The following is a 25,796-nucleotide window of genomic DNA, read 5'->3' as shown; positions in this document are numbered from 1 at the left end:
GTTATCATTACCACCTGAAATATAAATTTTCTAAAATATTTTTCTTAAATAAATCACTATGTCATGATGAATATTTGAGCGGTTATGCATGAGGAAAAAAAAATTTGGGCCCTGTTACATTAGCCTATCATGTAAGCCTTTTGGAGAAAGGGATAGGAGAGGGGGTGCAGGAACAATATCCAAGCTCAGCATCCTTCTTGGCTATAAAACATGCTGCAAGGTTTTGCTGGATTTATTGAACAGGCAGTCTATCCAGACCAAATCCATTAAAACAATCCTACTGGCACTCTATTATCTTCACATGAGTTAAGCTGCAGATTGCTTGAAATACATTCATCCCTTGGAATAGGAGGAGGGGATGATGGGTAAGCTGACATGTCTACATACCAGGGGAGGTTTGAAGCTGTGAGCAAGGAGTCTCCCTTTAAATGACAGCAGTGGACAGGGTAGAAAGTGAGTTGATTGTAGTTTAGGATGCTGCAAACCAAAACATTAGGAATAGAAAGCTAACTTAGGATAAGTACTAATACTTTTTAAACACTTGTGAACTCTGTATAACATTTTATGGCTAATTTTATTTACATTTTACTAATAAATGGACTGAAGCTAAGAAAATTACATTGTAGTAGATGGCAGGGTGGTATTCCCTGGATTTAGCCCTTGCTTTCCTACTTCATCTTTCTCCATAGATGGGAAGAGAGAAGATATTTAAAATTTAATAGGTATCAACACATTGGCAAACTTTTCATGTCTCTCTCTTCAAATCATCAAAACAAACTTGTAAAATGGTCATTGTTATCCCCATTTTCCAGTTCAGAAAATGGAGATTTAGAGAAATTGAGTTACTTTTTCAGAACAAACCTGTTACTAAAAATGAAAATTAGGACTGGGTCTGTAGCTCAGTGGCAGAGCTAACACATGTAAAGCACTGAATTCAATCCTCAGCAACACCATATAAAAATAAAATTAATAATATAAAATAAAGGTATTCTGTCCATCTACAACCAAATTATTTTTTTTAAGTGAGAACTAGGATTGAGACTCAGTGCAATATTTTAAACCATGCCTACTCTCCTCCCTTACCCTACACTTTGTTGATGTTGGTATGTGTATGTTCATTGGGAATCAGGTCAGACTCTTCTTTCAGATATAAGACGTCCTTTGCTCATAAACAACTTAAAGTTTGTATTTTCATGTTATGCACAGTATACTTTGGAATTTTTGTTCTCTGTAACTGCTGTAAGGAAGGTCAATTTGTGTTGTGTGTGTGGCTTTCAGGCTAATCACTGAACAACATACTTCTTGAAGATTGCCTGTACTTAATCCAATATATTCGAAATTTTGGGCTTTAGTCATTATTATGCACATTAATATGAATTAATTACTTGGCCCTTTAGGATTGTTCATAGACAATATCATTAATTGTCCTAATTTAGTTGGTCTTCCTATCACTCCACAAACCTTTCATTGATCCTAATTACTCTTCTTTATGCTACTGTAAGCCAATGTCTTGGTAAAGGCAATCACATGATCACTTATCTTGAAATTTTTCCATTTATTTATTTACCTAAAGGAAGATTTTAAAAAGTGAGTCATCTTCCCTTTAATCAACTGCCCTTTTTTGCTTAATGTCAGTAGGAGAAATAAACTATCACTAATCACATGGTAGTAGAAACAATTTAACCCCAGACTAAGGAATTCACAACTGCTACTAATATGCATGCAAGATGATATTTTAGCCAAATTTTCTTCTGTATCCTCAGTATTTCTTCAGTTTCTTTACCTCTACTTTTGTTGCCAAGTTTCCAGAGACCCTTAGTTTTCCTTCTGGAACACATATTATTATTTAACATGGTCCTTACATGTGCTTTTGCTCAGGAAGAATTATAGCATGACCAAGAGTTTCAATCTTGAAACTTTTCTACATAAGAGAAGAAAACTGGCAATGTGGCAGGCATAATATGCCTGTGTTCCTTTCTTCTATAACATCTGTAGTTATTTGAATGTCAGCTTCTCTGACAGAGGCACTGTTCTGTCTCCTGAAGATACAGAGAAGAAAAGTTCACACTTGCTATCATAGATGATGTTGAAGATAATGTGAACAGTAATTCATTCAAGTATAACCAACACTGAAACCATCAACATGAGCTCTTCCATGAATGCAAAGGTCAAGTGGGGTCTAACTTGCCTTGTCCATCTGTTTATGGGGAAACTGGTACATGTAGGAGGTCTCAGAGGCTATTAAGCCAAACTTCCAAATCCTTTCTGATCACCAAATGATATGGTTATTAACTATATAGGAAAGGGCAAAAGAAAAAGGTAAATTAATTTCAAAGCATTTTATTAATTCCAAAGCATTTTTATATTGACCTTATTAATTAAACATCAATTATAACAACTCTAAACAAAAAACAAAGCAGCTTAATAATTTGCCCCAAGCCATCACTTTGCAAGTGGTCAAGCCATCATTTAATTCTATGTCAATAAGATCCCCAGGTCTATTCTCTTGCCTGTAGCAATGGTTTCTAGTAGTTTTTGATTTCTGGAATGAGAAAAAAATTTGAAAATGGAGATTTATCCTATGTTTCCCACATTAGATTTTAGAGAGCAACCATTGTTAAAAATAACTATCACCTACTAGAAATCCCATTAAATAAAAATAAGAAATATTAATAAAAAATTAGCCCAATTGTGTGTAGAACTAAACCATAATTCTTTCCAAGAGAGGGTAATTTCTAACCTCCCTCACATAAGTAAAATATACTTGTATTCTAAGATTTTTGTTCTCGGACTTGTGAAAACTTCTTTTCACACTTCTTTTCAGCATTTGGGAATCAGTACAATAGATTAGAAATACATATCAACTTGGGACAATTAGCCTGGCACTATGCTATTTTATTAGGACATGATCACTACTCACATGGTGCCAATGTGCTAGCCCAAATGGCAGATTCCACCCTGGCCATGTATTGTGATGCCCTCTGGTTACTTACATACAAGTCAACTCCGCACCTCTTAACAAATATTCAGAGTGTGTGGGGGGGGAGGGGAGTAATCATGCAGGAAGAGTGAGCAACCAGCCGTCTTTTCCATCTTAAGAACTAATGGCCAGAGTAAGAAATAGAGTGCCTACAATTAGGATTAGAAATGGCAACTTTCCCCTCTGGTTTATTTGAAGGAGGAAATAAAATTTGCCAAGTGCCCCATTGAGCCTCACAATATGAAGTCCTAATTCAAATACTTACTGCCTGCTGCTATGTGAATTTCCATTTAAAAATAATTATCAAAACCATATGGGTTGAAAGGGTTGGGGGGGAGTCTCAAATGGAAATATGTAAATTGCAATAACTTTGGCCTTTTGCATTTGGCTGAGTCTCCCTCAAGCTCAGAGCTTCCCTCTGTGCCTTTTGTAGGATGATTTCCCATAATGCTGCCCCCACCAGGGCATAGGACACCCCTCCCTCTTTGCAGTCTCACACTGCTTTTTGGACAGAATGAACTTAGTTACTTTGATCCTAGTGTCTGTCCACTTCTCAGAATCATTTCACACCCTTTTGCATGATGAGTCTTTCTCACCTTCTTTCTCCACTAGCAGATAAAACAACCATTGGGTTCTTCCATGTATCTCCAATGTGTCCTCTGATAATTTCAGTTAAAAAAATTTCTATTACTTCATAAGTCCACCTGGCCATCTGCTCTATTAAATTATGAGTTTGCTATAGTTTGAAGGTCCCTCCAAAACAGTGTTGGAATTTAATTGCCATTGTAGTAATATTAAGTGATGGGATCTTTAAGAGTGATTAGGCCTGGAAGGCTTTGCCATTGTGAATGGATAAATGCTGTTATTTTTGTAATGGGTTTTCAATAAGAAGGATACATTTTGCCTAATTTCTACTGTCTTTCCCTATGGGCTCACATGCCTTCCCACCATTTATGACTCAACACAAAAACCCTAATCAATTGCTAATGTCAAGCTCTTGGACTTCCAGTTTTGAGAACTGTGACCTAAATACTTTTTTGTTCATTACAAGTTGCATAGTCTGTGGTATTCTGTTATAGCACCAAAAAACAGACTAATACAGAACTACTTGAAGACATCTCTGCTTCCCTTGCACATACCAGCTACCTGACATATTCAATAAATGGTTAGTGAAAGATTAGAAACTAACAGTGATTTGATTTAATCCAAGGTACTAAGTTATATAATAATCATATGGATTTATCAATTATATTAAAATGGATTTATTATAAATATTCCAATACACTCATTGGAAATAATTTCTACAAAGTTTTCACAGACCATGTAAACTTATTACTTCTAAAATAGACCCATTTATTCCATGAAATAGTTATATTTGCATACTAAATATAAAATTACATTAAAAATCTTGGGTAGAAAGATGCTGATATTGAGTGCTAATTACATGCCTGTTCTATAGTGATTTGACATCTTTATGTTGAGCATTTTGTTATGATGAAAATTACTTTTGGGACTTCAAAGTAATACTTATACTGTTACATAAGTAGTGATAGTACTGGAAATTTTAAATATAAGTTTCTGAAAGAATATTTTTCATGAGAAATTCTATCATAATTAATACTACAAACCAGGGATGCCTACACTCTAGCATAACTAGAATCCCTGTGGTCACTGCTATCACTTCCAATTCCTCCATGGTCACCACCACCATCTCTATCCTCACTTCCCTTATTTCTACCACTCTGATCATCACCACTCACTCCCACTCCATCTACTGTAAACATATTATTGATTCTCTGATGAATCCAGGAATAAATTCATTTTATCTAAAATGACATTGATTCCTGAATGTAGAAATTATAGTTGTGATAAAAGGGGGAGAAGTGGTTGAGAAGGTAGCCCACAAATGACCTCGATTGATTTATTTAGATTTTATTTATTTAAATATTTGACTATATTATATTATATATAAAATACCAGGGATAATATAATACTCAATGCACAAAAGTATTGTGCAGGAGAAACAAGAAAACAGTCATGAAATTTTCTAGTACACTGCACAGTATACAGAAAGCATATATGAAAACATTTTAGGCACTCGTTCATTCTGTCTGTCTGGAGTCTGTAAAGGCTCTCATTTTCCTGTTCCTAGCTATATTTGTCTGTAGGGTCCAAATATGGAAGTCTCTCTTTTGGCTTATTCTGAGAGCTCTGATGAGAATTCATGGTAACAAACATGAATTTTGTGAAACTTTTTATATATCAACATAATTGCACTTAATTCTCACAGAAGCGTAACTGCTTTGGTCTGGATGTTTCTTTTAGTGTGACTTAATGTCTAAAGATATATCAGTTTTCCTACATTGACTAATTGCCATTTCCAGCAACACATCCTGAGAAAAATGTTTTCACAATATTCAGCAAACATGTACTGATTTATCCTTCTAAACTTCCTTGTAAACAACTTATCAAGCCTTCCAAATTCAGACTGTCATTAATAGAGTACAAACAGGGTAGTAATTTCTTAAACTGCTGATGTAGGGTAAACACCAAACATAAACATCTATGCCTTTCTCTGTATCTGAAAATGCACAGTAGATGCAGAAACATGATCCAAATTATATTGTTACAAAAATAACCAGAAAGTGCATGTTAGTTTTCCCTGAATTCTGCAAATGAGCTTCAATTATACATATTACTACCCACAGTGATTCTATTACAAAATGACTTTGAGTTCATCTCTACTGAGAGGAACCAACTCAATATGTGCAAAAGAAACTCAATTTTGTCACTCCTTTATCTGGTTCTTCTTTTGCATTGTTTATGGCTGTTATTGAAACCATGATCTCAGGTTTTGAGAACTCAGACAATCATTGACATGTTTCTTTTTCTTATAATCCCCATTTATACTATTTCATTAACCACTGTAATATATACAACAAAGCTATTTCCATGTCTCATTGCAGCTGCTAATCCCCTTGCAAATTTTCAAATAAATTAGTGGATCCAGGTTCCATAGGAATGTCTTGTTCAATGTCTATTTGCCAGCCTGCCTCTCCCACTAAATTATTTTAAAAAGAAAAAAAAAAAAAAAACTTTGCCTTATTCATCCATGTAACACCAGCATCTAGCACAGTTTCTAATAGTAAATGCTCATTAAATGTTGATTGAACAGAATTTATCCAAATGTACCTGTTTTTTCTCCATTTGAAATCAAACTTCATCTTGCTATCAGATGAATTTCCTAAAAAGCACTAAAAAGGTCTATTCATGGTACTACTTTAATAAACAAATCAAAAACCACCATTTATTTAAAGTTTATTATACTCCATGGTTATTCCTCTCAATAATCCTACAACAAAGTATTATTTCTATTTTCACTTATGAGGAAAATGAAATACAGTGAGGTGAGGACCAGGTAGAGATCCTAGTTTTCAAGATGCAGATCTGTACATAAATTCACATCTGTGTGACACCAGAGCCTATGTTCTCCACTATACAACTTGTCTTTCTTTGCTATAATATTTCTGTAATGCCTTTCTAAAATGACATGTCATTTTAGGACAGGAGCTGATCCTCAAAGAGCTGATTTCTGAATTGTTACTGAAGCCTTGTTACTCTGAATGAACTAGGTGGAGGATACCCTGAAACTTCTAAGCTTATTAGTGATGCAGAATCGCAGGCACCAAGCCAGATCTACTGAACCAGAATCTACATTGTGACAAGATTTCCAAGTGATTTGTAAACACATTGAAGTTTTAGACTCAAATGTCAAGGAAATACTGATTACTGGATACCAGCATTGATTTACCAAAACAAATCACGTTAGCCTAACCTCAGAGGCCCCTTTTATGGAGTTATCCAAGATATTGTTCAAGGGGATAGGGGGATTTTAGCAATAAATTACATAACTATCTAGGAACATGCTCTAAAAATTGAAGTCATTTTTATTCATACAATCATCACAGCTTGGAATTGCACTTTTTTTGCAGTAGTAGAGATTGAACATAGCTAAATTCCCAGCCTTTTTTATCATTTATTTTGAGACAGGGTCTTGCTAAGTTGCCCAAGCTGGTTTTGAACATGCCAATCTCCACCCTACTGTGTGTACCTCCACGCCTGGCTTATAGTGTATGATATGATTACTTGCTTGCTAAACTGAATAGGTTAAAAGTTCTAATGGACAAAATGCCTGTGTGTACTGCTCATCATTATTTCCAAGCAGAAACTTGAGTCCAGGATAGGGTAGGAAGTCAATATAAATATGCTAAATAAGTGGTTAAGATATTGAATAATCACCTTAGGAAATAATATGATCAAAGCATAGGTGTGACTGATAAGAACATTCTAAGGGATAGATATTCACATTTTTAGTGTTTTGCTAGATGACTCTTTTCTGTTCCTCATTTATTTAATCAGTTTTTCAAACACATTGAACTTATATTTGTGGATAACACCAACCTGTAAAAATATTAAACATGTTTGAGAACAGACTAAAAGTGCAATCAGATATTTAAATAGTGAAGACATAGACTGAATCTCATAAGATAAAATTCAATGAAATTAAATGCAATAATGTGCATTTTAGTTCAAAAGGTGAGTGAAAGAAATGGAGGAGTTGTGACTTTAGAAACATTAGTGAAAAGATGGCTACATGTGTGGATATCATTCCAGTGGATGACATTACTACGCACAAAGATTATACATGCTAAAGATAAAATAAGAGAAGTAGAGGACCAAAGTGAAAGAGATTGCACTAGCCTTATTTCAAACTCAGAAAACTCTTCTGATAAGCTCCAGATAGTAAATATTCCCAGCTCTGTGGACTTTAAGGTCTTCTGTATTGCAACTATTCAATTCTTGTAGTAGGAAAGTTGCCATGGGTAATACATAGCAAATGAGTTTGAATGTGAACTAACAAACTTTGTTTACAGACATTGAAGTTTTATAATTTTTATGCCATGAAATGCTAGTATTTTCTTTTCAATTGAAAATATGAAAGGTTTTCTAACCTCAGGATATACACAGAAGCAGGTTGTGGGCCAAATGTGCTCCACAGGACAAAATTTAGCAAATTTGAATTTATCCTATTGTGGTCTGATTTCACTTAGAATTTAGTGCTGACATCCCCCATGTGTACATATGTGAATGAATTGATAGAGCTCCAAATAAAAACAAATTCCAGATAGATTAGACCAATAAGCATGATTCATGAAGAAAAGTGAAAAGAAAATGGAATATCTACTTTGTAAAATGAAAGGCTTTGGACAGTAGGGTAGTTACCTTCAAGTATTTAAAAATGACTATAGGAAATATGAACTAAAGTTAGAGAGGTAGTGTATCATTGTTTCCTCAGACAAGGAGTTTGGATTCAGAAAGGACTGAATTCAAATTCTAGGTCTGACATGTAATATATATGCAATTTTGGACAATATACTGTCTCCCTCATTCTCCTCATTTATAAACTGAATAAAATTATAAACCTACTCTTTGAACTAGACTTTTCTGTGAAAACTACTGCAATTTGTGGTATCTCAAAACAACAGTAATTTATTATTTCTTTCAACTGTGCAAAAGCTGGAGTCACTGCTGGTTCTGTCAGGGCGCACAATTGCCTCGGATACTGAAGGGAGAGAGAAAAGAATTCCCCCCACCTTTCTAACCACTATTACTGTCTCTTGTGGTTTCCCTATGTAATTCCTATTCCTTCATAAATTCTTTCTTAAAATTTACCCAGGTTTAATGTATCATTTCTTCTCTGCTAATATGCATAGATATACTAAAATATCTTTGGTTTATCCAAAAAGTAAAATAATTGTGAAAACAGAGAGAAACTGTAAGGGGCTACAACATGAGAGTGTATAGCATGGATCTCAGTAGTATAGGGGGAGGGAAGGAGAGCTTGCTTAGATTATAAAAGTGGTGATATGATAGAGTGTAGGCATTAAAATCCCAGAGAAAAGCAAGCTACAAAATTCTTATGACAATGATGAGCAGATTGCAGTCTAAGTACTTTAAGAAAACTCATAAGTCCATGGGTCAGAAGGAAAGTGAGATCATGGGACTAATGGAGTTAGGGTCAAACCCTGAAGGAACTTGTGGATCATTTTGAGAATTTTGATTTGCATCCAAAGAACCACCAAAAGTTGGGGGTTTATATAAAGGAACAGCATGATTTATGTCTTGAACATATCTCTCTGGCTAAAATGTAGAGAACAGACTGGATGGTGAAAAGGAAGACGAGGCATTGATTAGGAACCTAGTCATCCAGGTTAGAAAGGAAGACAATTTGAACTAGAGAAAAGGCGAGAAAGATGGAGGAAAGAATTGGTGGATTTGAGAGGTATTTAGAGATAAAGTTGATCACTACTGGTACTTGTTTCAGTACCATCAGTTTGCCATGGCAAAATGCCATAGACAGAATGGCTAAAAAGAACATGCATTTATATCTCACTGTTGTGGAGTCTGGGATGCCCAAGATTAAGGAGACTGCAGATTTGGTGTTCAGCAAAGGCCTGTTTCCTGGTTCATATACAGCACCTTCCAACTGTGTTCTCAAGTCAAGTCAGCTCTTCAGAGTCTCTCTTTTAAGGGCACCTAATCATTACTCAAAATAACCTACCTCCTAATACAGTCACCTGGGAGATTAGGATTTCAACATATGAATTCTGAGGTGACCTAATCATTGAGATCAAAGAAGTGATTGATTAGGTTTGAGAGGAGAAAGAAACTTGCCAATTAATGACCTTAGATACTTATCTCACTGAGCCAGTGAGATGATGGTGTCAAATAATAATATAGGAACTCAGTAGAGGCACAGAGTTCTTACAAGAAGTCCATGTTGGATATAAAAACTCATAATTCATTTGTATGTTAGAATTTATCAAAACTTGGTGCATAATTTAGATCCTACAGGAAAGATAGTGAGAATATGACAAAACCCTGAGTAATCCCATTATACAGCAGCTGAATAATTGAGTATGAACATGCAAATTAGATGGATAAAGAGAATCCAGAAAGGTAGCAGAAAAAAAAAGTAGTAACATCAGGGAAATGAAGAAAAGAGAGCTGCCAACAGTGATTAATGTCAAACAAAATGAGAACAATAAAACATTGTATTTACCAATATTAGGTAATTGATAATGGGGCAAAATCCTGATTGAAAGACAACCTAAGGGTGGAAAAAGCAGATCATAAATATGGAAGATGTCATCATTGGCTTTGGATGTTATAGGTAGAGATGGGATTAGAGGAAAAGTAACATGTGGTTGAGGGAGATTTAGTTTTCAAGATGAAAGAATGTGAGCATTTTTAAATGTCGTCAAGAAGAATAAAGAAGTAGTTGAAAAAATTAAATATTCAAAGAAACTTTGTAATATGAAATCCAGAGAAGTCAAATAGGATAAGATTAAAAATATAAGTGAAAGGAATAGCTATATTTAGTATCATCAGACACATGAGGAATAAGCAACACACCTATTATAATACCAGAACAATTGGGGAAAGTATTAAATTATATAGAATAAAAACAGATCTTGGAAATGAAAAGTATGATAGCTACAAAATGAAAGATGACTGAACATGTAGTTGATTTAGCTAAATAGTGAACTAATTTTTTTAAAGATTGAGTTAAGGATTCTTCCAGATGGCAGTACAAAGGGAAAGTTATAAAGAATGGAAGAAAAATAAAGTATTATGAAGGACAGATCCAAAATTTCTACATCTATCTATTATGAGTTCCATAAAGAGGAGTTGGAAAAATGGCAGGGAGTCAATACTAAAGGAAATAGTAACTAAAATTTTTCCAGAACTTATAAGATAACATATGAGTCTTCAGACCAAAAAATTCCAGTATTTCAACATTAAATAACATTAAATAAGTGAATGTGTGCACATGCAGATTCTCACTCTCTTTGTGAAAGTTCAAGATATTCAGGGCATTTAAGAATCTCTAAAAATGGATCAGCAGGAAAAGAGATTCTCAGGAAGAGAGGACAGTAAAATAAGCTTCTACCTTTTTGGCCTTTGTCTATTAGGAGATACTTAAAAATTGATTAAAAGGAAGTGTACTAATCTGTGATAAATGATGGTACAAAAAAGATGCAAAGGAAGGATATGCAATTTATATGGTCTAAATTTTAGAAAACCAATTTTATTCACATATTCAAATGGATATTGAGGATTTCTTTTGCAAAAACACTGCACTTACCCCTCAGGGTTGAATGACAAGAAGGAATAAGGATGTTTTCTGCCCTCATGGAGTTATCCTTTAGTTGGTTTCATTTGATGGTGCCTGGCCTGCTGTTGGATCTCTCTGTGAAAGCATGGTCAATGACTCCACTGTATAGAAATTTAAAGGCACCTTTCAGTGTTTAGAGCCCAGTTAAACAGTGGCTGAGCTTGTGTCACTGCTGTCTTTGGATTATCACACACATGCTGGACCATCCAGCCCAGCACAGTCTCAAGCTTCTTGCTCCATTTTCCTGCTGACTCATGTGAAGTACATCTTCCCAGACATGCTATGGCCATTCCACGGGTGGTGCAAATAATGTGCTTTGCTTACCCAGGTCTCGTCCAAAACAGTTACCCAAAAAGTGATAAGTAATTTTCAACTCCAATCACAAGACTGAAAATGGAGATTCACTGAATAGTTCATTCAAATTGTTTCTTTCAATAACTCTGACATTACAAAATTCTACCTTGTAGACAACAAAAAGCATATACCCCCTTATATTTATAGGAATCCTTAATAAATACCCCAAAAACAATTTATCAAGTACCTATTGCATATAAAGAGCCCTATTTGCATATAATAAGCATTATGTGATTTAATCAACACAAATCCTGATATCAGGTTTATTTATTTAAGAAAGAAAAATGATGTTTAAGTTACACTGCCCATTTTTGGCAGAATTAGAATCCAACCTGACTCACTGGTCAAGTCCCTTGCTTTTTTTAAAAGAAAAAATTTTAATTTGTTTAATTCATTATACATGACAGTAGAATGCATTTTGATACATCATATATAATGGAGTATAATTTCTCATTCTTTTGGTTATACACAATGTAGAATACCGTGGGTCACAAAGTTATATGTGTACATGGGGTAATAATGTCTGATTCATTCTACTATCCTTTCTACCCCCAGACCCGCTCCACTCCCTTCACTCCCCTCTAACTAATCTAAAGTAACTCTGTTCTTCCCCAGTGCCCCACATTGTGAATTAGCATCCACATATCAGAGAAAACATTAAGCTTTCATTTTTTGGGATTTGCTTATTTTATTTACCATGATATTCTCCAGTTCCATCAATTTACTGGCAAATGCCATAATTTCATTCTTCCTTAAGAGTGAGTAATATTCCATCGTGTGTGTGTGTGTGTGTGTGTATGTGTGTATATATATATATATATATTTCACATATTTTTGTGCGTTCATCTGTTGAAGGGCACCTAGGTTAGTTCATACACTGTATGGTATGCCCAACTTTGTAATTTTCAGTGTTTTAAATTCATTGTTATAATTTACATGAAAATATTACATGATCAATATTGTTTATACCATTCACCAACAAGCAAACTAATAAGACATTTGTAAAGTAACATTTATTTAATACCACTTATTTGCTATTTTGATTTTCTCTCTCCTTTTTTTTTATTTTTCTTTCAAGGCCAATAATATTCTTGTACTCTTTTCTTATGTTTGTAGATAAAAATATCAGACCATGTTTCCATTTATAATTATTTGAATAAATAGTTGTATTAAGGGCACAAATTTTAAAGTATTGTTACTACTGTTTGGAGATGATTAAAGCACTAACTAGATTCTGTATAGTATTTCTGGGGTGCTCCAAAAGTGTATAAATTTTTCAGAGAAAGAATGAAATTGAAGGCAAATTGTTCTCATTAGAGTTAGCAAAGGTGAGGGGAGTGTGGAAGGGGAATCTTTTAAAAAGTTAAGAGTTGACACTCAGAGAGACCCTGTAGATTGCTCCAACGTGTGACTCTGACTCTGACTTTTTCAACCAGGCAATAGCATCACTAAGTTCCAACATCTCCTTGATTCTTTTTTCCATCTAAAAGGTATTCTTTCCTACCACCTGGGAAGTTGAAACGCAGAAAAGACTGCATAACCAAACCACACACAGGTTCTGTCTGGTCACAGTCCACTACGACCAGAATGGTGTCTTTGCTCTTCTCACCAGAAGGGCCTCCTCCCTTTTTCCTTTGACAGTGATTGACAGCTACAACAAGTTGTTGTGTCAAAGCTCCTGCAAGTCAATTATGAAAATGATGTAGACTTTCTTAAAGATGATTGTAAATTGCTTCTGGCTGATCAGAATAATGAGTTGCGGTGATGCTAATCAACATTGGGCATATATAGTACCTTGTTCCTGTTGTTGGGCTTGCAGCTGCAACTAGTTTACCCAAATAAGAATGTTTTCAAATTTCTCATGGATTGAGGCAGGATGTTCACTATGGGGACATTATAGAAGGTGTTTAACATCAAGGAGGGAGGGTGAGACAAAGAACACTCATTTTACGTCAGTTTGTATAAGTCACTTTTTTTAATCAGTCCCCTATGGCTTTGATTTAGGTAAGCAGGGAGGAAGACAATATTAACTAGAACCAGATACTTTACAAATATGTAGTGTTTTATCACTACAGCTTCATCGTTACTCTGTGAAGTGGGATTGTTAGCTCTATAAATTAGATGAGGAAATTGACACTAGGAAATCACACAGCATCACACTGCCAATGGGCAAACTAGGATTCCAATTCCTAAAATTTAATTTTACACTCATCCACTATAATGTTACCCAAAATATTGTCTGTGAATCTAGTTTAAACTGTCCCTTTATACGTATTTAAAGTGCATCTTTCCTGGCTCACACACACTAGAATCTCAGGGGGTGCATGGTGCAGGTGCCTGAGAACCATTTTAACAAGTAATTCCAGGTTGTATCTACATATGCTGAACCCTGACAGCAACTGCTCCTCACCTTGATGATTCCTGTGGTTGCTAGTAGAGAGGAGGAGTAAAGAGTCACTGCAAATGGGTACAAGTTTCTTTCTCGATGATGAAAATGTCCTAAAATTGTGCTGATAGTTGCATAATTTTGTGAATATATTGTAATTGAACACTTTAAGGAGGTGACTTATCTGCTACATTAATTATATCTCAATATACTACATATCTCAATATATTATATCTCAATTTACCAAAGGTGCGGTATTGAAATGTAATAAATTATATAGGAATTTTGCCTAAAATATGTTTAATCAAATGGAAAGCTCTTTTATTATATTCATGATAGACATTCCTTAGAAGTGGAGCAACTTTAACTTTTTGGAACACTGACATAACTGAGAAGTTTAGAAATTAGGAAATATGTAAATGAAAAGATAGTGGTGTTGGGGGTGGTGCCAGGCTAGCTCAGGCACAGGTAGGAGCCACGGAGTCAGAACCCAGATTCCAGGAGTTGGGTAAAAGCAGGCTTGTGGTGAGCAAGCAACCTGCAAACTCGTTATTGCAAGAAAAACCATACATTTTATAGACTTTTAACCCAATCACAATGTGCCACGGGGGATCAGACCACCAGGCCCATATACAGGTTCTCTTGGTAACACTAGGTAAATTTGGGGGCAGTTGTTTACTTTCCTAAGTGGCCAGAGTGGAATGCTCCTCTCCATAGGTATTCCTGAGGGACGTGAATGTGTGAAGGTTTTTCTTTTACATACTTGAGACATTCACAGCTGCTAGCCAAGACTAAGGAATTCTCCCAACATGGTGGTTCTTAGATGAGGTCTTGTAATCTAATGATATGATATAATTGATGGAATATGATTGAAGGTTATAATAAAGTAGGCTGAAGAATTCAATCTGGAATGAAACATGCTGGATGGTTTGAAGAAGTGAGGGCTTAGCAGCAAGGAGAAAAGCTTAAGCCTTGGTTGAAATAATCCAACCACTGAATGAGAAAGCTCTGCCACATGCTTATACTCAAATGAATTTGGGGTTTCTGGAACAAAGCAGATATCCGACAAGTAAACAGCTCAGTTCAGGGGGAAGGGCAAAATACCACCTTTGATTTAATTCCAGGTTGAGACTAATTCTATGGCATGGATATCTCAATAATTCTTTATTCCTCTGCCAAACCCAACAGGGATGAATGGTCTTGCTCTGGGAGTATGATGATTGGGTTGCATGAACTCTGGAAGACTGGCATGTTTCATCTGCTTCTGTTTGCAGTGCCTCTTGATCTTGCACTGCCCAAACCCACGTGGCAGAACTCAAATTAATTCTGGTAAATCTCATCTTCTAGGTCACCCTTGCAGATGTTCTTCAGTCTAATATTTTGCATTAACTTCAAGAAACATTTTCTTATCTAGCCACTGCACTCAAGAAATGATGCTATTGTTGAATGCTGCAAGAAATGGTGGAGATTAACATTAGCAGAATACTAGGCATTTCTTTGTATTATATGTCATTTAATGCCCGAAAGAACCTTATGTGATAGGTGCTATATTTCACCCACTTCAGAAATATGGAAGCTGAATTTTTGAGAGGTTAAATTGCTTACAGTCGCATAGGATAGCTAATAAATGGAGAGGGCACAAAGTCCATCCTGGCCTAGGTGTGTCTGACCGCAAATCCTACATTGCTTTCTTTCTACTGCTTCATGTTGATTTGTTTTCCTGGCATGCTTTACCGATAAGCTCACAATACCCTTAAATTTCTAGAGATCACAGTAAATTGTGGCTCAGGTAGTAATAAAAGTATGAATTTTTTTGGTTTACTTTGCATTGGAAGGAAAAGTAACATTGATTAAGAGGAACCAGGTGATTTCATATATATAACAACAGGTTTGAACAGTATCTCTTTGTTTCAATGAGGGAAAATGAGGCACATGATTGCAAACTAACCTGTAGGCCTCACCTTACTGTTAGGTGGTACTCTTTCTAGGCTCTTTCCAGTATTCTTCTTGTATTTGCTAAAAACAACACACAGTGAAAACACTCTTCATCAGAAGGAATTAACAGAAATAAGTAAGACCAAAACAGCGGATAAGAGTCCATATTACAAAAAATCTCAAAGACCAGCATGAAGAGCTTCAATTTTAATGTTCATAAAAACTTTCAGGAAATAGAGAAATTTTTGCTGGGCACAGTGGTGCACACCTGAAATCCCAGCAGCTCAGGAGACTGAGACAGGAGAATCACAAGTTCAAAGTCAGTCTCAGCAAAAGTGAGGCTCTAAATAACTCAGTAAGAATCTGTCTCTAAATAAAATACAAAATAGGGCTGGGGATGTTGCTCAATTCCCAGTACCAAATAAACAAATAAATAAATAATTAAAATAGGGGGTCTGATCTGCCATAGTAGTGAGTTTGTTTGGAGCGACAAACTTAAATTGGACTCTCTGCCTCCAGAAATTGTATGAATTTTATAATGTCATGCTCCTTACTCTCATTCCATAGTTTTCTTTGTAGCACATAGTGAAGAACTTGGGAGCTGAAGACATCATTCAGAACTATGCACCATAGCACTATGGACATAAGAAATGAGATTCTCACTCAGCCTGAAGGTTGAAGTGTTTCTGCAAGTCTTAATGGTGTTTACCAGGCCTTAGCCTCTTCTTCGAGCTTCCATTGGGTGTGGTCAGGTCCAAGATATGGGAGAGAAGGTAGGTCATGAAGGAAGGAGAGATGATCAAGGAGAAAGAATCATTATTTAGCTGAATCTCCATTCTTCTCATGGAGAACAGTGTTCTAGTCAGGAAAATGCAGGGCCATTTTCATGAAATGGGCTTTGGAGGGTGGAGTGACACCATAAGGCTCATATGTAGATGTAAAAGTAGGAGACAGGAATCCAAGGAGACTCGTCATCAGATTGAAGAGGAGGAAGGTGGACTTTCTAAAGTGGGTAATTTATGATATGTTGTACATAGAATAAAAAGGGTCTATACTCAAATATATTAGGAAATTTAGCTAATCAGAATTAAACTGATCTCCTGCTTGTGTGACTTTTTCAGAACTCTTATTGTCCTAACATGGATTTTTAATTCCCAAGGGAAAAGTATAATATGTAGTATTTCTAAAACTTGTTTGTCTTCAGATCACTATTTTTTGAAGCAAATTAAAGGAATCAATGCTCAAAGTGACAGAAATTTAGAATCACTGTTTAAGAGAAGGGTCTTTGATATTTGATGATTCTGGGTTTAATTCCAACCTATCAGGAACAACCATAAAGTCCTGAACTCAAAACTTTGTCTGTTTCTCCAACTGTTAACTAACAGTTGATCATAGTACCTCAGACAACTTTCTGAGAGAATTAAATCAATATACAAAGGCTCTTAACAGTGCATGGCTCAGGGAAAGCACTAAAATACACAATTGTCATTATTATTATCAAAAGAAAAAGAGAAGTCCCGTGTAACATCTAGTGAAGTGATGTTAAAAAGAAAAGGGTAAGAGTCTTGCAAATGTCCGTTTTGTACAGGTGTCATACCTTCTTTTAACCCTAGCAAGTCAGTTGAATACTAATTAAGCCAGAACAATGAGGAGAAGTGTTTGAGGTCTAAGAGGAAGAAAAGTAGAGTCCCCCAATGAGAGACCAGTCAAGAACTGCCTTCATACAGAGAATGATGATATAATTAAGTCAGTGACCCTATTGTAGGAGAATTTAGTGTAGGTGATGTAAAGACAATTAAATAACTAATACACTTTCATCAAGAATACACTGTCAGAATCTATAACTTTAAGTTGTCATTTCCATAGGTTGACATAGATCAGTTTATGGAAGGGGAGCTAGGAGCAGCTGTTCCATTCCTCACCAGCACTGTCTTTCTTCCAACCAGCCTCCCACTCCTTTCCACATCATTGGAGAGTGTTCAAGATAGGGGGCTGAAAGGCAGGGAACTGACTTGGGATGTATTATTTGCACTTTCTTCTTGAAAAAGTAATGTGAAGGGAGTTTGATGCAGTAAAGACAAATAATGACAGCACTGTATCAACAATAAATATTCCTCTGTGGTGACTGGATCCATTGTCTTCACAATATTAAACAGTGGGATCAATATCTTAACTTTATTGTGTTGGTCACTAACTTGACATTTTATATCTTCTAATATGAACAGTCTTTGAACAGGAAAACCTGTGCTGCTTACAACTGGCCTGTTGAAAGTTAGTATTAACTGGTTCATGATTTAAGTTGTTCTTCAATTTTTATCGTTTCATTTTTTTTTTCTTTTATCCCTTCTGTGACTTCAATGGAGAGTCACTGGATTAGCAGTCAATTGTCCACGGACATTCTATGCATATTTCCATATCTATATTTGCTCATTGAAAAACTACAGTGCAGACAAGAGCACCTAACCACCACATTCACATTTCTTTTGACTTTGAATGTATTCCAAGAGTTACCCGCTCAAAATGCTGAATCTATATGCAACCACTAACAAAATGTTCCTCTTATGTTAATGCTTATATAGTTTAATTTTTATGTTGTTGCTATACTTTCTTTTTTAATGTATAACATCACCTTGTAAGTTTTCCAAAGTCTGAACAATAGGCTCAAATTCCTTAAACCTGTGTTAACTTAGAAACAGAATGAGTTCTTAGTCAATTCACTTGTTGAGCACTGAAAGTGCATTGTTTTTGATGGGATGGAAAAAAAAGTGGTAATCCCTGTAGCTTTATAAAGTTGTAAGACAAGAAAAACAAATTATTTCATAGCTATTATAGTACAATCACAAACTAAAAATATCTTCTTCCTTCCTTGCCCTAATTTTTCAAATAGGCAATGACAGTTTCACTAATATATTTTTTTATGTGACAACTTTACATTTAGTTGTATCAATACTGGAAACAGAAAAAAAAGAATCAGCACATTTCTGTATTTTCCTGGTGCCTGCCAACTTTCACACTGTGCCTCTCAGTGTGGTTCCCCTCCTGCCTGCAGGTCCACAGACTCCAACATGGACATGATGGGATTCTCCCTGCTGCCCGTGGACACCCAGTGGTGATGGCATGCTTCGGCTTCTCTGTCCTCTGTCAGACATGCCTTCTACTCCCTTCTTTTGTCTGACAAAAATCCCACTAAGTCTTTAAAATTGATCTTCTAGGATAGTTTCTAAGAAAAGTCTTCCCTGAGTCATACTCAAGGAAGCACAATGTCTCCACCTTGTTTCCTTGGTATTTTGTATTCATATTTTATGTTCCTTTACAGACCTGACTTTTCAGATAGACTGTGTTTTATTCGAAAAGATCAAATTTTAATATTTTTCATCTCTAATTTCTAGGTCCAGAGTGAAGCACAAATGGTTTTAGATTGAAATAACAGTTCCATCCTTTATGCATGTGCTTCTGTGAAAGTCCACAGAACCTGTTTCCTCCTCTATAACACACACACACACACACACACACACACACACATATCACACACACAGAGATTATAGAAATTTGCTCACATGATAATGAAGGCCATGTTTGATCGACAGTCTATAATCTGGGGAGCCAGTAAAGCCTGTGATGTAATTCAGTCTGAATCTGAAAGCCTGATAACCAGAAATCCCAGCCTTCAGGGGTACTAAAAGATGAATGTCCCAGTTCCAACAGAAAGCAAGTTTGGCCTTTTGTTTTGCTCAGGTCCTTAAGGGACTAGATGGCGCCCCCCAACCCTGAATTGGTGAGGACTGTTTGCTTTCCTCATGTACTGATTCAAATGTTAACGTCTTCCAGAAACACCAATGTGGATTCAACATAAATAATACTTTATCACTTATCTAGGTATTCCTGAGTCTAGTCAAGGTGACACACAAAATTAATCATTATAATTGTCTTTCTTTGGGTACCTTACTCATATTATTTTACTTCCTAATCTTCCCTGTCAAAATTTCTCTTTCTCTTCCATTTCTGTAACCAATTGCCTACACGTATTTCACAGGACTTGTCATATCTTGTTTTGTAGTGAGGCTTTTGTATATATATCTAATCTTCTCAACTGGGTTCTATGTTCAATAAAAGCTTACAACATTTCCTTTGCAACTTTTATTTCTAGTGGTGTCTTGAACAGAGTCATAAAAGAAGCAGGTATTTAGTAAATGTAAAATTGAACTGAAAAGAATTAAATTGATTATATTGACCCAGTGCCCACAGCTATTCAACAGCAGAGGCTCAAGTTGGACTCAGGTTTCTCTTTAAAACACTTTCTCCTTACAACTTCATAGTGTACAAAGAAAATAGATTCTAAGGAAACATGTAGATTTTGATTCTCTCCCTGTCACTTGGCAGATCTGTGTCTCTCAGTAAGTTCCATCACCTACCTGACTCTTCTCTCATATATAAAATGGGAAAATAATACCTATGTTGTAGATGTGTTATGAGAATTTAAATAAAGAACCTATGGAAAGCATTTGGCATGTACTCAATGCCTTATGTGCAAAGAATAAAAGGTGGTTGCATTAATTTTGGACCTTTCTATTATTTAACAGTGGGAGAGGCAGGAGCCACAAGCTCGTGTCCTGTTTCATTTATTTATTTGTTTATTTGTAGACTATGAAATGAGAGGGGAACCGAGGCTCATACTCCCCACTGCAGTTTCATTCCAGTTAATCTTTAGGTAGTCAGTTGAAAGAGAATGATTGGGGGTAAAAAATAAATAAATAAAAACTTGGCCAAGAACAGAATAAAAGGGTAGAGTCCATGGGCATGGGTGTTCAGATGCATGAGGTTGCCCACAAAGTGGCTGGTGCATGAAGGAGACCCAGAGCTGCCATCACCTGAAAGACAAGGTGTGGCCACCAGAACTGAAAACAGTATTCAGAGAAGGCCTCGACAGGGAGGTCGTCCACTGTCGTACCCCAGCACTCACGTCACTTTGGTCTATTCTATGAAGTAGGTTTTCCTGTCTTCTGTCTCCCACATTTCATAAGGAAAAAATAAATGAACTCCGTTTTACTAACAGAAGTCACTCAATTGCTGCTGATTGTACAGTTCATAAGATGATTTCTGATGGAAACTATAATCAATTTATTTTAATGAATTGTATGTTATGAAAGAAGATAATATAAATCACTTTTATGTGTCAAGAATAATGCTGTATTATAGACAGAGTTACAAAATGTTACCCATTCTCTAATACCTTACCTGGTGTGAAATAAAGAGTTAAAAAAAATTGTAATTTGGTATAAGTATTCCTTTCATAGGGGAAATAAAAAATAACACTAATTTTATTTTTACAATATCTTATGTTTCATGCTAAATCTGATGTTTTAACTTAATTTTTCTCCAAAACCTTGTTGAGTAGGCACTACTGTTACCTCTAGTTTATACATGAGAAATTGAAATAGAGGAATCAGACTTTTGTGCAAGCAACATAACATTAGAGCTGGGATCTGCCCTGCTTCAAAGACCATACTTAAGACACACTGTATTCTTAAGATGCTATGGAAAAAAAGTGCCATTAAAATACAGATTATTCAATTAAATTTCATCTCAGATAATCAGAAAATAGTGTTTTTATGCTATCTCATGCAATATTTGGAACATAGTTATACTATAATTTTTTGTCTATGTGAAACATATTTAAATCAGTATATTATATTTTTATTTGTTAAATATGGCAAACATAGATGTGCAGAGGAATCTTACGTTGCCATGAAACCCAAGAAGGAGATGAGCCATATTTTCTTTTGGCTTTATATCTCCTATTACATTTTAATTTATGTGATAGGGATCTTATTGCATCATGTATTATTTCCTGCTTGATTAGTTATTATTACTGTATTCTTATGCCAAGAAAACCTTTGTAAATAAGAACAACAATAGAATATTTCTCATTTACTACTATAACCTAGATAGTGTTTACAAATTCTAACATAGTACCTGGCATCTAGCAAGTTCTCAGGAAAAGGTAATATTTAAAGTAGTAGAGTCATGTTGGTGATTAATATTAATACCTTTTCCTACTCTGACATTTCTGTGACTGTTATTGGAATAGTAAAGTAATAGTATTGATCCTCACAATAAAATGTGGATATAGTTAGGGCAGGAAACATGAAGATCATTGTCAAGATGAATAAACTTTTCAGGGTAGCAAAGGTTATCATTGTGACTCAGGTCTTTTCATTCCTAATGAAAAGATTTTAGGCTCCTTATTATTATAGATTAAACACATATGGCTGTGATGATTAGTTATGTGTCAGTTCGACTAGGTCATAGGATGCCCAGATAGACGTTTGCCTGTTTCAGCTTGTCACTTCTCATCTTCATGATCCAGCTTCAACTGATTCAAACTACCTATTTGTGTCACTTTGGTTCTCCCTCTTGTTCATCTCACCCCAGAGCAGGGATCTTAACCATCTCTTGATTCCTCAAAGCACAGATGACACAAGGCTGTTATGTTTAACAACATCTTGAATAACATGGAAAGGGTTATACGTAGCTTTCCTTGCTTGTAATTTGTAGGTACAAGAAATTGTAGACTCTTTGTAATAATTTTATGATTGTCAAGGGGCTCAAAGCCTATTAGATGGAAGTAGCAATGGTGAAATTGCCAATTATTGGAATCCAGAGGATCAAGTTTAATTCTGGATGTGGAATTATCCTCAAAGACATGATGGGGCTTCTTTTTTTAAATTTATTTGTATTGTAAACAAATGGGATACATCTTGTTTCTCTCTTTGTACATGAAGTAGAGGCATACCATTTGTGTAATCATACATTTACCTAGGGTAATAGTTTTTGATTCATTCTGTTAATTTTTTTCCCTTCCCCACCACACCTCTCACCCCTCTTTTCCCTCTATACAGTCCCTCCTTCCTTCATTCTTGCCCACCTGCCATGATGGGGCTTCTTAAGAGAATGGGTTTGAGATTTTACTCCATCATTTCTCTGTTTAAGAACTCTCAATGACTCTTCAGAGTCCAGGATGAGATGGGATGCTTCACAAAAACACTCATGCTGCATATTCTCCTTGGTTGAACTCACCAGTCTTTATTTTATGTGTTTCCTCCCATAAACTCAAAATTCCAGTATCTATAAAATATTTGCAATCCCCTGACCAAAAAAACAAAATGCCATGCCTCAGAACCTTTGCTTATGCTGTTTCCTCTATTCTAGAAGACCCTGCCTACTCAACTACTTATCTTGCTTTATCAATAGTCTTAGTAAAGCCATTTTCTAAGCTGGTTCATTGATTAGCCTCATTATTGATTTTAAAATTACTTTCTGAATTATAAACTTGAAAGGGGAGAAAATGTCTTTAACTATAAACATCCAAGTGTTCCTATCTAGATTATGCTGCTTAGTACTACATAGGCTCCCTAGGCATAAATATTCTCATCAGTTAAAAACTGATATGATAGTAATTAATTAATGGAAGTATTATTTAATCAAATTAGAAAATCTATAAGGGTTCATTTAGTATGTAGTCTAAGGTAGTTCAGTAAATAATAACTTATAATTTAACTAATCGAAGTGTGCAAAGAATGCTGTTTGAAATTCATAAATTTTTGATATGCTGAATTTTAGACAAAATGATTTTTATTATTCATATGTCAGAGAAACTCTTCTAAAGTCAGCCAACAATAGAGCTCTTTCTACAGATTAAACAAAACTGTTCTATTATTCTAATTACCTATTGCTGTATAGCATACCACCACAACACCACCAATCATTTATTTTTGTTTTCTTAAAACACCAGCAACCATTTATTTACTCACAGATAAATGATGGTTGAGACATTGACCAGACATCAGTAGAGGCAGTTTAACAGGGTTTCAAGTCTTCATTTTCGTGTGGTTTATATTGCCAGGGATGTGAACCAAGGCCAATTCGTTCATCTCCACAAGGGCCTTTCCAAGGGTTTCTTGGATTTCCTCACATAGGGTGGCTAGGTTCCATGAGAGAACATTCCCAGAGTTTGATAAAGCCTGGGCTAGGAACAGAAACTGTATCTCTTCACCGTATTGTCTTAGCAATGTAATGATTAATTTGAATCGTCAACTTGATTGGATTAAGAGAAGCCATGGTTAAGAGGTTTCTGGATGTGTCCATGAGGGTGTGTCTAGGAATGACTGGAATGTGGGATAGGAACTGAAGTGGAGCCCCTCCCTAAGCATGGGCAGCAACACCCAATAGGATGGTGGCTTGGATGGAATAAAAGTTGGAAGAACAAGGAAGCAAATGCAAATGCAAGCTACACTCTTCTTGAACTGGTTCTTGATTGCTGCTTCTATCCACTGAGAATATGGGCTCTCGCTTCTTACCCTTCCAAAGTGAACTCTGCCAGTGATTCTTCGGGTAGTTTCACAGAATCTTTGGTCTTGGACTAGGGTAGCCCTGTTGATCCTTCTTGTTCTGGGGCTTCCACTTCTTGGACTGTGCAGCTACTGGTTCTTCCAGCTCTCTAACCTGCATATGGCTATTGTGGACTATCCAGCTTCTGGTCATGTAAATCAATCTAATAATTATAATTGTACTTCCTGTGGATTCTGCTCCTCTAGAGAACCCTGACTAGTACAGTCAACCAATTACGTTGGTTTAGGACCAGACTTCCTTAACAAGACTCCTGTAGCACAAGAAATAAAAGCAAGGATCAATGAGTAGGATAGATTCAAACTAAAAAGCTTTTTCTCAGCAAAGGATGCAATCAATAATATGAAAAGAGAACCTACAGAGTGGGAGAAAATCTTTTCCACATGCACTTCCAATAGAGCACTTATCTCCAAAATCTATAAAGAACTTATAAAACTACACAAAAAATACAAAAAACCCAATCAATAAATGGGCCAAGGAACTGAACAGACACTTTACAAAAGAAGATATGCAAGCAATTAACAAATATCTGAAAAATTATTCAACATCTCTAGTAATTAGAGAAATACAAATTAAAACAACCCAAAGATTTCATCTTACTCCAATTAGAATAGATATTATGGAGAACACAAGCAATATCAGGTGTTGGTGTGGATGTGGGGAGAAAGGCACACTTGTACATTGTTGGTGGAGTTGCAAACTGGTGCAGCCACTCAGGAAAGCAGTATGGAGATTCCTTAGAAAACTTGTAATGGACCCACCTTTTGACCCACTTATCCTAGTCCTTGGTTTATACCCAAAGGACTTAAAATCAGCATACTACAGTAATGCAGCCACATCAATGTTCATAGCAGCTCAATTCACCATAGCTAGATTTTGGAATCAACCTACATGCCCTTCAACAGATAAATAAACTCTGGTATATATACACTATGGAATATTATTCAACCATAAAGAAGAATAGAATTATGACATTAGCAGGTAAATGAATGGAGTTGTAGAATATTATGCTAAGTGAAATAAGTCAATTCCAAAAAACCAAAGACTGAATGTTTTCCCTGATTATTGGATGATGATACATAATGGGGGTGGGGGCATGGGGAGTAAGAGGAAAATGGGGGAACTTTAGATTATGTAGAAGGAAAGAGGGGGAAGGGAGCAGGGATATGAATGATGGTGGAATGAGACAGACATCATTATCCTGTGTACATGTATGATTACACAAATGGTGTGACTCTACGTGGTATACAGCCATAGAAATAAAAAGTTGTACCCCATTTGTGTACAATGAATCAAAATGCAGTCTGTAAGAATTAAAAATAAATAAATAAATAAATAAAATTGAGAGATGTGTTTTAAAAGTCTTACATCTTCCAAATCTTCTAGAAACTGTGCCAGAGCCATAATTCAAATTCAGACTTATCTATGACAAAGTTAATCTAAGGAACACTCAAACTAAATTAAGGAGAAATATAGAAAAATTTCAGTAATTTTCC

Source organism: Sciurus carolinensis, chromosome 11 (assembly GCF_902686445.1).
Source record: "Sciurus carolinensis chromosome 11, mSciCar1.2, whole genome shotgun sequence".
NCBI lineage: Eukaryota > Metazoa > Chordata > Mammalia > Rodentia > Sciuridae > Sciurus > Sciurus carolinensis.
Note: the sequence above shows the minus strand (reverse complement) of the source record.